The sequence below is a fragment of the Bison bison genome, unplaced genomic scaffold, assembly GCF_000754665.1.
Source record: "Bison bison bison isolate TAMUID 2011002044 unplaced genomic scaffold, Bison_UMD1.0 scf7180017864491, whole genome shotgun sequence".
Taxonomy (NCBI): Eukaryota; Metazoa; Chordata; class Mammalia; order Artiodactyla; family Bovidae; genus Bison; species Bison bison.
In genome coordinates, this window is record NW_011495050.1 from 531,979 (window position 1) to 543,056 (window position 11,078).

Genomic DNA, 11,078 nt, shown 5'->3' on the forward strand with positions numbered 1-11,078 from the left:
TCCAGGATGTCTGGCTCTAGGTCAGTGATCACACCATCATGATTATCTGGGTTGTGAAGATCTTTTTTGTACAGTTCTTCTCTTCTCAAATCATTTTTTTCTTTTTTTGTAATTGAAGTATAGATGTTTAAAACATTGAGTTAGTTTCATGTGTACAGCACAGTGATTCAGTCATACACGTATTTTTTTCTGATTAATATATGCACACTACTATATATAAAATAGATAACCAATTAGGACCTACTGTATAACACAGGGAACTGTACTCAATATTTTGTAATAACCTATAAGGAAAAAGAATCTGAAAAAGAATCTAAACCTTCTCAGCTCTCGATATCAAGGCAACCTTGTAAGAGGGTGGCCCTCAGTATATAGAAACCAGAGTCTGGTTCCTGAACTCGGCCTGCCAGAGTTCAAATACCACCCCCAGAATGTACCAGCTGAGTAATGTTAAACAAGTTACTTAACCTCTTGATGACCAACTTTTTTAATCTATAAAATGAGAATAATAATAGAAGCTCTCTTAAAGAGATTTTTCTGAGGATTAAATTAGAAAATACATGGAAAGAGCTTGCTGCTGCTGCTGCTAAGTCGCTTCAGTCGTGTCTGATTCTGTGTGACCCCATAGACGGCAGCCCATCAGGCTCCCTCGTCCCTGGGTTTCTCCAGGCAAGAACACTGGAGCGGGTTGCCGTTTCCTTCTCCAATGCATGAAAGTGAAAAGTGAAAGTGAAGTCGCTCAGTCGTGTCAGGATTTGATTCACCTCTAAAGAACTAAAAAGCCAAAATTATTAATGGCTTGAACGCAGATGTTTGTCTTTCACGCAATACAGGTCCAGAGGCAGTCAGTCCGGAGCACAACTGGAGTAGCAGTTCCTCGGACACCAGGGACCAGCTTTCTTTCTTTTTGCTCCACCATCCTCAGCTTGTTACATACTTGTAACAAGTGTGCATGTGCTCCAGCCATCACATACACACTCAAGAGGAAAAAAAGACATAGAAGATTGCACCTCTACCTTTACTTTCAAAACTCCTGCACAGCACTTCTGATTATAACACCTTGAGCCAAGTTTAGTCCTCTGATGACACCTAGCTAAAGTGGGGGTTTCAGATGGGGGGCATGGCTGTCCTGCGTACAAATTGAGATCCTGTTAATTAAAAAAGGAGAGAATGAGGGGCTTACTTGGTGGTCCAGGAGTGAAGAATCTGCCTTCCAATGCAGGAGATGCAGGTTTCGTCCCTGCTCAGGGAACTAAGATTCCATACGCCTCAGGGCAACTAAGCCCATGTGCTGTGGCTAGAAAAAGCCTGCAGGCCACAGTGAAGACCCAGCACGGCAAAAAACAAAAACAAACCGAGAGAGAATGGATTGTGCAGTTGGCAAGCCATCATCTTTGCCTCAGATATAGTTGCCATTGATGTTGTCACTGTTATTACAGAAGACAGGACTCCGGGGGTGGATGGGAGCCAGAGATTCTGAGAGTCACGACCATCACAGGTGATGAATGAGACTACAGAAGCAATAAGAATCCTGAAGGAGTGACAGGAACAGATGTCCCAGAATCTTCTAGGACCAGTTACATCCATGGACCTCCAGGTTTCCAACAAGCCCTCCCCCGACCCCTACCCAAATCTGATTCAGTAGATTGGGATCAGTCCATATAATCTCTATTTTTAAGCAGCACCTCAGGTGACTGATGCAGCCGGCCCACATCCCAGTGTGTTTCTTGCATGGGTTACTTCTCTGCTGAAAGCACTGATGGATTTCTGCCTCTATAGAGCTATAATGTAATGTCAGACCCTGTGTCATGGGAACGGGGAGGGGAGTGATGATTATAAAAGAACTTGACAACCTTTTTACCCACCTCAACATTCACTTAGAGAGCCAGTGTTTTAATTGAATTAAATATACATATGCATTATGTTATTTAACTTCAAAACAACTTGATCTAACCAAATAGCTCTGTCTGACGATATGTAATTATCAGCATTTTATATATATATAATTATCTTTATTAATATGGATATATTTATCTCTATTAATATGAAGACCTGTTTCCTTCACAGCCATTGGCTGCCTCTTGTCTAGAAACCACGTGGTTGGAGATGGGGAGGAGGGGAAGCTTCAAAGCCCCAGGTCAGCAACCAGAATTCATTGTCTGTGGAAGGGAGCCAAGGTCCATATCGACAGAAAAATGGAAGTTAGTTCAGCCTGCAGGAAAGACCCTGATGCTGGGAAAGACTGAGAGCAGGAGGAGAAGGGGGTGACAGAGGATGAGATGGTTGGATGGCATCATCAGCTTAATGGACGTAAGTGTGAGCAAACTCTGGGAAATAGTGAAGGACAGGGAACCTGGCGTGCTGCCGTCCATGGGGTCGCAAAGAGTCGGGCATGACTGAGCAACTGAACAACAACAACAGGAAACATCATTGAAAATCAGTGTTGACAATGAGGACCAACCCAGTCTCTTTGATTGCGGGTCTGAGTCTGCTGTTCTTACCCCAGCTTTCTGGGTGAAGGAGTAAACGCCTAAGGCTGCAACCTGCTTGGCTGCACTCTGACCTGCTTCACAGGCAACCTCCCTTCAGGGACTGGCCTCTCCCTTCGTGTCTGAGTATTTTGCCCCAAGCCCCACATCACTCTCCTCTCATCTTCCTAGAGCAGTAATTACTGACCTTAGCTGCATACTTTTGAATCACCTGGAGGATTTTTAAAATACTACTGCTACCTCTGTCCTTTTCGACTGAACTGGTCTGGGTATGGGTGGGCCATTGAGAGTTTCTCAATCTCCCCATGTGACTCTCCCAAAGTTGAGGTCCACTGTCCTAGAGCATGGTTAATAGGAGAGTACTATGTATTCCCCGGGGGCTCAGGGGTGAAAAATTCGCCTGCAATGTAGGAGCCACAGGAGACACAGGTTCAATTCCTGGGTGGGAAAATCCCCTGGAGGAGGCAATGGTAACCCACTCCAGTATTCTTGCCTGGAGAATCTCATGGACAGTGCAGCCTGGCAGACTACAGTCCTTGGGGTCGCAAGAGTCAGACACAACTGAAGCGACTTAGCACTGTGTATTCTGATTTTTACTGAAGTTCGGAAGCCACAATAATGGCAAAAAGTAAAAAACAAACAAACAAACAAAAAAAACCCTTCAAAATCTATAATAAATACTTGTGTGCTTTAAAAAAAACAAAAGCAAAACAAACAACACTTCTGTCCTCTCCCTTGGGAAATTCTTCCCGGCTGGAGAGAGATTAACACTGGCTACAGCTTCATTTCATCTCTGTAGGTCCCTTATCACCACTCTCAAGCCCTTTTTCCTCCCAACTCTAGCACTGTGTGTCCAGTTCTGGAATTTCTGTACACGAATTTCTGCCACAGTATAAATGGTGTCGCCAAAACCACAGCAGTGAGTTACTGTGAGGTTTGAAATGTCCCAGGTGAGCTGCTGCAGCTGGTCAGCTGAGGATCAAGGAGCCAGGCTGTGCCATCCAGTACTTCCACCTGGGGGTGATTTAATGGTCTAGCTGAAATACAAAGAGGAATTATCTGCCAGGATAATCTAGAATTTCCAGGATTATAGCTGGGATTACAGGTTGTAATCCTGTGTTCAAAAATTGTGCCTGCAAGTATTTTCTTGATCTTACTATAGTTATTTCTAACAGAGATATGTACATCAATTTTTTTTTTAGTTTTTTATTTCTTGTGACCATTAAGCTCTAAGTAATAGAAAGAATGGAGGAAGGAAGAAAAGAAAGATGGACAGGACAGAAGAAAGGAAACAAGGACAGAAAATTCTGTATTGAGTTATTACAATTATTAGTGCTATACACTTAATCAAAAAACATTTTGATAAATTTATTATTAAAAGCAAAAGGCTATTGAATATACATCCCCTCTTAATAAAATGACTAGGATTTCCCCCCCAAGCAGTTCATGTATAAATAAATGAACATTGCCAAAATTCACATTCTGATGATCTACCATCAAAACCATCAAAATTATTAATAAAACTCTACTGCTGCTGCTGCTGCTAAGTCATTTCAGTCGTGTCCAACTCTGTGTGACCCCATAGATGGCAGGCAGCCCACCAGGCTCCCCCGTCCCTGGGATTCTCCAGGCAAGAACACTAGAGTGGGTTGCCATTTCCTTCTCCAATGCATGAAAGTGAAAAGTGAAAGTGAAGTCGCTCAGTCCTGTCCGACTCCTAGCGATCCCACGGACTGCAGCCTACCAGGCTCCTCCATCCATGGGATTTTCCAGGCAAGAGTGCTGGAGTGGGTTGCCATTGCCTTCTCCTCTCTTCTACCTAGAGGGACCTAATAAAATTACAAGACACTTGCTCTTTGGAAGAAAAGTTTGACAAACCTAAACAGCATATTAAAAAGCAGAGACATCACTTTACTGACAAAAGTCCACATAGTCAAAGCTATGGTTTTTCAAGTAGTCATGTACGGATGTGAGAGTTAGCCCAGAAAGAAGGTTGAACACTGAAGAACTGAAGAACACTGAAGAACTGTGGTGATGGAGAAGACTCTTGAGAGTCCCTGGGACTGCAAGGAGATGAAATCAGTCAATCAGGAAATCAACACTGAATATTCATTGGAAGGACTGATGCTGAAGCCAAGGCTCCAATACTTTGGCCACCGGATGTGAAAAGCTGACTTATTAGAATAAGACCCTGGTGCTAGCAGAGATTGAGGACAGGAGGAAAAGGAGGCAGCAGAGGTTGAGATGGTTGGATGACACCACCAACTTAATTGACATAAGTTTGAGCAAACTCTGGGAGACAGTGAAGGACAGGGAAGCCTGTTGTGCTGCTGTCCATAGGGTATCAAAGAATTGGACACGACTTAGGGACTGAAGAACAACGAGGGATGAGTAGTGGGATGAAAAGGGATGAAAAGGACTACTTAGATGTCACGATGCTAAAGGGAAAAGAAAGCCATTTTAGCATCCACATTTCTTGCCAATGCCTTGCATTTACCCCACTCTTTGGAGAGGGGCTCAGTCTTGGACAGTATTTTGAGGCAAGGTCATTATATCATTCATTGGAATCATTCCCACCATCCCTTCAATATTTCTAAATTCAGGTCATGTGAACAGGAACCAAAACACCCTATTTTACAGTCTATGTTTCACCTATAACCAAAAATATGTGTAAAACAGGTAGAAACAGAAAGCCAGCAGTGACTTTATAGCTCCTGAATTATCACGAAGGGAGACTTTTCAGAAACCAAGTTTGAAAGTTGTCCCTTTGGTGTCTTGAAAGTTTCTGTGTCCACAGATTTGGGGTGAGTGAGGAGTATGGTTTTCTTTCATAATGTTGGAGAAAGCCCACAATGAGCATAGAGGAGAGAAGACTGAACCCATAAGTCAAGGATTGTATACATGTGATGTTTTATTTGGAGATTGATGCTTATAAAGCACCTGTATCCATGCTACTGTCCCTCTTGGAAAGTATTAGAAATCCTAATCTATTTCCTACCTGAAGCTCTTTTACAACATCCAGGCAATTAGCTTCTGCTTCATTGCCCTCTGTGCCAGGGAGCTCATCTTCTCTCAAAGGAATCTATTCCACTTTCACACTTCTGAAGTCAATAGAAAGTATCACAGGAGACCCCCTACAAAACTGAAATCAATCGATACATTGAGTTTGTGTGTTTCAAAAATAATGGACTTCCGATCTGCCATTGAAATCCTAGCTGTGCTGCTTAATAATTGGATGACTTTGGATGAGAGATTTCATCTTGCAAAATCTCACTTTGCTCATCTGTACAGAGATAATAATGCTGGCCTTGCAGAGTAATCACTCTAAAAATATTGATGTATGAAAAGCCCCTAGTTCAGAGCCTGGCATATTGCCAGCACTAAATAAAGAATTGTTCTTGTTCAACCAATTCCTGTGCCTTCTAACTGTTGCATCATCCAGCTCACATTCCTCTTGCTGTTTCAGGAGATAGGGGAACACTTGTACAGATAAATGATTCTGCTACAGTATAGATAAATGATTCTGCAGTAAACCCGCAGCCCACATGGACCAGCAGCCTAAGCCTTTTCAAAAAGAATGGGGATGCGGAAGTCATGCTTCATTCATTGTGAGCTCTTACATCACCAAGAGAGAACAAGAGCCGATGCTTTTCCTTTTAAAAAGTGCTCTGAATAACCGTGTTAATCATTTCTCTTAAAATTTTGCCCTGCAATTTTAAACTCACTAGTTTACGGGCTTCCCTGATGGCTCCGCTGGTAAAGAATCTGCCTGCAATAGGGGAGACTTGGATTCAGTCCCTGGGTTAGGAAGATGCCCTGGAGAAGGAAACAGCTACCCACTCCAGTATTCTGGCCTGGAGAATTCCATGAACTATACAGTCCATGGGGCTGCAAAGAGTTGGATACGATTGCGTGACTTTCACTTTCACTAGTTTATAGTATAGAAAATTCATCATCTCTTTAAAAAGATCCAGTCTCCTAGAATCTCTTCCTGAAGTGAAAACACTTCACGGCTCCCTCAGAGCACCAGCTATGGCCAGCCTGTGCATAAGCTCCTTCCATCAGCTGTGGTCTCATTCCCTTGACTACATGTGCACTTCTCCACTGAGCAAGGAACAACTAAGAAATAATTTTTTTTTTTACTAACTGCCATCAACCGTATCCCAGCAAAACTCTTTCTGCTTTCCCTCTTTTGTTGGAGAATAATAACTAATTTTTAATTTTTATTTTATATTAGGGTATAGTTGATGTACAATGTTGTGTTAATTTCAGGTGTGCAGCCAAGTGGTTCAGTTATATATACATATACATATACCCATTCTGTTTCAGATTCTTTTCCCATATAGATTATTATAGGATACTGAGTATAGCTCCCTGTGCTATACAGTAGGTCCTTGTTGTTTATCTATTTTACATCTAGTAGTGTGTATATGTCATTCCCAAATTTCTAATTTATCCCTCTAAACTTTTCCCTTTGGTAACCATAAGTTTGTATGACTCAGGGAACCCCTGAATCATACAGCAAAACCCCTGAGTCACACAGCAAATTACCATTGGCTATCTGTACCACATCTTCCTTATTCCTCTGTGGATGGGCATTTAGGTTGCTTTCTCTTCCTTTCGCTTTCTCTTAATTATACAGGGGACAGAGCAAAGAATTTTCTGGTCTCTTTCCATAAATGAAGTTCAGTCCACCTTAAAATGCCAATCTCCTTTCCCATTTGAAACTCGTCCCCCATTCAGCTCCCCTCATCAGCTCAAAAGTGGGAAAGCAGGGGGTGGGGCTTGTGGAAACAAGGGAGGCTCTGTCTGCCCTTCAGCTCCTCTTCCTCCTCCAGCACCTTGGAAGGTGGGAGTGGGGGTTCATGTTCCAGGAAGGTTCTGGTTCTTAGAATTCCTCCACCCCTTACATTCCCAAGATTGACTACTCTGGTGTTGAGAGAAGACATCTCATACAGATCGGGGGAGGGGCAGGTACCCTTATTTTCTTTCTGGTTCTATCTGATGCCAGAGTGATTCCTTCCAAATAGATGATGTGTATGGCATTTAGGGATCGATGTTCAGCTTCACACTACTCCCCTCCATTTTCAAGAACCACACACCATGCAGAAGGAGATAGGTCTATCTACCTTCAGCCCAGACAGTGGTCCGAGCCCCAAGCCCACTTTCTGTGAATCCTGTAGCCTTATTTAGCCACTGCAGTCCCTCATGAAACCTTTCAACTCACCTACATTCATGGGGAGGGGAGAGAAAAGCCTCACTAGGCTGCTGCTGCTAAGTCAATTCAGTCGTGTCCGACTCTGTGCAACCCCATAGACGGCAGCCCACCAGGCTCCCCCGTCCCTGGGATTCTCCAGGCAAGAATTCTGGAGTGGGTTGCCATTTCCTCCTCCAATGCATGAAAGTGAAAAGTGAAAGTGAAGTCGCTCAGTCGTGTCCAACTTGTAGCGACCCCATGGACTGCAGCCCACCAGGCTCCTCTGTCCATGGGATTTTCCAGCCAAGAGTACTGAAGTGGGGTGCCATTGCCATCTCCGCTCACTAGGCTAGCTCCTCACAAAGGCAATCATTTTCTTTCTCATGCCCTCTTTGTCTTCTTATGTAAGCTGGGATGCGGTCAGCTCTGGGGCTGTTGTTGAATGTGGCAGGGATAATTTGACTTCCTATAAAACCCTGAAGGAGATATCTGGACCCAAGTGGGTTTTGGTTCTAAAGGGTGTGTGATATTTACTGCGTCTGTGCTCTCAGCAGGAAAACTACACCCAAAATCCTTGCAGCATTCATTGGTTAGTAGCAACCATTGCTATTTGATGGTTAGAATCAAGGTCAAGGGTGAAGGTCACCTTACCATCACAACCCTAAATTGTCTCTGCCCATGTGAGGATGTGGGTCTCCACATGAGAACCACTGGCCCCTCACTTTCATAAAACTCACTCTTTACATACTCAAAATATGAGTAAAGTAGTTTCCCTATTATTTCTCCAGCCCTCAGCTTACCCCAGACTCTGATAGTTTAGTTCCTTTAGCTTTATCACATTTAGTCTAAACATTGCATCTGTGTTGCTCTTCAGTGAATCCTCAATGGATGTAGTCTGTTCACATAACAGAATTTCTTTTTATCCATTTCTATAAACAGAAGTGGTGTTCCTCCACCCCACCCCAAAAAGTTGGACAAAGGGCTGGCAAGATCAAAAATGCTGAGATCCCTTGCAGAGAAAAGGGAACCTTCCTACACTGTTGTTACAAATGTAAATTGGTACAGCTACTACAGAGAATGGTGTGGAGGTGTATGACCCAGCAATCCCACTCCTAAGCATATATCTGGAGAAAACCATAATTTGGAAGGATGCGTGCACCCTGATGTTCACTGAAGCACTATTTACAATAGTCAGGACAGGAAAGCAATGGAATGACCATTAGTGGAGGAATGGATAAAGAAGATGTGGGGTGTGTGTGTGTGTGTGTATATATATATAATGAAATATTACTCAGCCATAAAAGGGAACAAAATAGTGCTATTTGCAGACATGTGGATGGACCTAGAGAATGTCACACAGAGTAAAGTAAATCAGAAAGAAAAAATATATATAATATTGCTTATATGTGGAATCTAGGAAAAGTGTGGAGATAAACTTACTCACAAAGCATAAATAGAGCTACAGATGTAGAGAATAAACTTAGGGCTACCAAGGCGGATGGGAAGGTGGAATGAATTGAGAGACTGAGATTGACATATATATACTACTATATATAAAACAGATAACAAATGAGTATCTCCTGTACAGCACAGGGAGCCCTACTCAATGCTGTGTTAGTTGCTTAGTCAGGTCTGACTCTTTGTGACCCCATGGCCTGTAGCCCACCAGGCTCCTCATTCCATGGAATTCTCCAGGCAAGAATATTGGAGTGGGTAGCCATTCCCTTCTCCAGGGAATCTTCCCGACTCAGGGATTGAACTCAGACCTCTTGCATTGCAAGTGGATTCTTTACTGTCTGAGCCACCAGGGAAGCCCAGAAACTAACAGGAAAACAAGAAACTAACTCAACATTGTAAAGCAAAGATTTGTTGTTGTTTAATCGCTAAATCACGTCCAACTCCTTTGCGACCCCATGGACTGTAGCCTACAAGACTCCTCTGTCCATGGGATTTTCCAGGCAAGAATACTGTAGTGGGTTGCTGTTTCCTTCTCCAGGAGATCTTCCCAACCCTGGGATCAAACCTGCGTGCCTTTCATCGCCTGCACTAGCAGGTGGATTCTTTACCATTATATGCCAACAAAAATTAATTTAAAAAACATGCTGAGATCCCTTAACTGGAGAGCAGATGAAGGTAAAGATGGATTAAGAACTAAATATTTTTAGGAGGAAGTGCAGGTCTTTTTTAAAGTTAATTTTTATTGAGTGCTTACTATGTGTCAGACATTGTTTTAAGTACTTTATGTATATATTAAATACCATTTGTAAAACACAAGAAACATATAAGTTACAATTATAACATATAAGTTACAATTATATTATTCAGAAACTGAGTCACAGAGTGTTTAAACAAGAGTCAAAACAGGGATCTGAAGAACAGGCTTCTGGCTCCCAAGTTGGCTCTTGACTGCCACATTGAGTTATCACAAGATACAAAGTGATGGGGTTGGGAAATGGGACAGCTAGCTGTCTTTGCCAATGTGATCCAGGAAGTCCCCTCTGAGCCCTGACATGGGGCTATGACCGGAACAAGAAGGAGCCATCCATCACGACCCACAAGAACTTACAGGGAGGAGGAAGAGAAGGGTCCAAGGCCCCAGGGAGGAAAAAGTTATTTTGCTCTGGGCAACAGGCAAGGGCCAAGAGTAAGACAAAGAGTGGCATGGCCACAAGTGGAGGGGCAGACTGGCCAGATAAGGGGAGGGTCTTTCATGGGGGAAAGGTGACCAATGTCCCTCCAGCCTCACTAAGCACATACCAGAAAGGAAATAGACTTGAAGAATGTATGAGTTAAACTGTTTTTAAGGCAGAATTGTACAATACTGAATGGAAAATACTGAAGTGAAACATGACATCCAGTTCTCTGGTAGGTTTTTACATAAATGATTGAGTTGAGGAATGAGGGGGTTTAGAGAGGTGTCTGTTTGTCTCTGTTTTGTTCCACTTCTTCAGTTCAGTTCAGTCACCCAGTCATGTCCAACTCTTTGCGACCCCATGAACCGCAGCACGCCAGGCCTCCCTGTCCATCACCAACTCCCGGAGTCCACCCAAACCCATGTCCATCAGGTCGATGATGCCATCCAACCATCTCATCCTCTGTAGTCCCCTTCTCCTCCTGCCCTCAATCTTTCCTAGCATCACGGTCTTTTTCAATGAGTCAGCTCTTTGCATGAGGTGGCCAAAGTACTGGAGTTTCAGCTTCAACATCAGATCAGATCAGTTGCTCAGTTGTGTCAGACTCTTTGCAACCCCATGAATCACAGCACACCAGGCCTCCCTGTCCATCACCAACTCCTGGAGTTCACTCAGACTCACGTCCATCGAGTCAGTGATGCCATCCAGCCATCTCATCCTCTGTCGTCCCCTTCTCCTCCTGCCCCCAATCCCTCCCAG

General features: G+C 43.4%; 1 long non-coding RNA gene across 1 annotated transcript in view; it reads left to right on the plus strand.

Moving 5' to 3' along the window:
* The window catches only part of LOC105005416, a 20,415-nt gene that overhangs the window by 4,446 nt on the left and 4,891 nt on the right, over nt 1-11,078 (plus strand). The window lies entirely within an intron of this gene.